This window comes from Myotis myotis, unplaced genomic scaffold (genome assembly GCF_014108235.1).
Source record: "Myotis myotis isolate mMyoMyo1 unplaced genomic scaffold, mMyoMyo1.p scaffold_m19_p_9, whole genome shotgun sequence".
In the NCBI taxonomy this organism is placed as follows: domain Eukaryota; kingdom Metazoa; phylum Chordata; class Mammalia; order Chiroptera; family Vespertilionidae; genus Myotis; species Myotis myotis.
In genome coordinates, this window is record NW_023416401.1 from 44,919,521 (window position 1) to 44,921,334 (window position 1,814).

The following is a 1,814-nucleotide window of genomic DNA, read 5'->3' on the forward strand; positions in this document are numbered from 1 at the left end:
TGTGAAAGAATGCCTTAGTAATTTTATAGTAGAGGGACAGAAAGATACCAAAATGAGGTAGAGAAGTCATTTTTCAAGTAATATACTTACATTTTTTTATAACTCAATGTATTACAATAACAAGTGAGTAGAAAGAATGGGTTATAACAGTTTTTAAGAAGTATAATCAATATAACTTGCTGTTTAGTTTTTATAGAGGATACAGTGTGCTGAAAGCATGGGATGATTAATAAAAAGTGAATTAAAATGGAAGCACAAATTTGAAATAAAAAGCAGATGAGAAACTCAGGAGCACACCCTGTAGAGATTAGAGTAACAGATGAGTTTGTGTTGTATATAATGGCTGGGATCTCAGCAGAAAAATCTTGCTGTATTGATTGAGTTAGAGGCCATTAGCCTGACATTGATAGTTAAAATATTAAGGATGATATTACTTCAGAAGAGGGTATAGAAATTGAAAAAGCCTATAGTAACATCCATTCACAGCAAACATTATCTATAGTTTTCTCATTAAATAGTAAACATCAATTTCCTATCAGAAATCTATTCTCCTACACTCTGAGCCCATAACATGAGGCCAAATAGATCCCACCCCATTCAGAGATGGGTTCTGATTGGTCTAAACCAGAAGCTCTCCATTCCGAGTGCACTCCTAATGATCCATTGCAGATAATTAGAAATTCATGGGGCTATTTGGAGGAGGGGATGCTACTGGTATTTCTTTCCTAGGTTAGGGATGCCAAGCACCATGCAGTGCCTAGACATTACTGCACAAAGCATTGTCCTACTCAAAAAGTCCATTGCCATAACTCGCTAAGATGAAGGCTGCAGGATGATTGATTCAACCTGCTGTTGAGCCGGCAGGGAAAGCTGAGGCTGCAAAAATGGTACCTGGCCACATCAGACAAGGAGAGAAAAAAGATGGTTTGGAAGCTCATGCAGGTTGTCCTGGCTCGCAAGCCCAAGATGCACAGCTTCCTGAAGTAGAGAGACCTCAAAGTTGTCTATAAGAGATACGCCAACCTCTACTTCTGCTGCACCATCGAGGGGCAAGACAATGAGCTCATCACCCTGGAACTGATCCACAGATATGTGGAGCTCCTGGACAAATCCTTTGGTAATGTGTGTAAGCTGGACATCATCTTTAATTTTGAGTAGGGTTACTTCATCTTGGATGAGTTCTTGATGGGAGGTGATGTCAAGAAGAGTGTGCTAAGGGCTTCTGAGCAGGCTGACCTGCTGCAGGAGGAGGATGAGTCACCATGCAGTGTGTTGGAGGAGATGGGTCTGGCATAGCCCCCTGCCTAAGCCACATGGAGATATGGGGAGCTGGTGGAGAGGCAGGGGACAAGTGGCCCTTTTCTGGGTGGGACTCTGCTGTCTCACCTTCCTTTGGAGTGAGTTGTAGGCTCAAGACCCTCAAATAGTCTCTTCTTCTACCCTCTACCTCCTGTTTCCCCTTTTCCTACTGAAGGTTTTTGGAGCTAGGAGGAAGGGAAATATGACCAAGACCCAAGATGAGGGTGATATTTGGCTTTTATTCTCTGCCTTTAAAGAACTATTACTCCAAATTTCCTAACCCCCTTATAATTGTAAATATATAAATATATCAGGTTAAAGGGAAATAGTTTTCAGGGCTTTTCTCATCTCCCTGCCCCATAACCTACCTCCACCCCCTCCCATCCCCCTGCAGCCAGCCAGGGCAGCTTCTCTGCCTGGGAAGGGGGCATCTGTGTAGTGACTGGGTCATCCTTTCCCCTCATCTGCACCCTGCCTTCTTTTTGGCTGCAGTAGGGCCTCTGTCCAGTGCTGGG

General features: G+C 43.3%; 1 pseudogene; it reads left to right on the forward strand.

Annotated features, from left to right (window-relative positions):
• Nucleotides 1-840: 840 nt before the first annotated feature.
• On the forward strand, nucleotides 841-1,296 carry LOC118663280 (annotated as a pseudogene).
• Nucleotides 1,297-1,814: the final 518 nt, after the last annotated feature.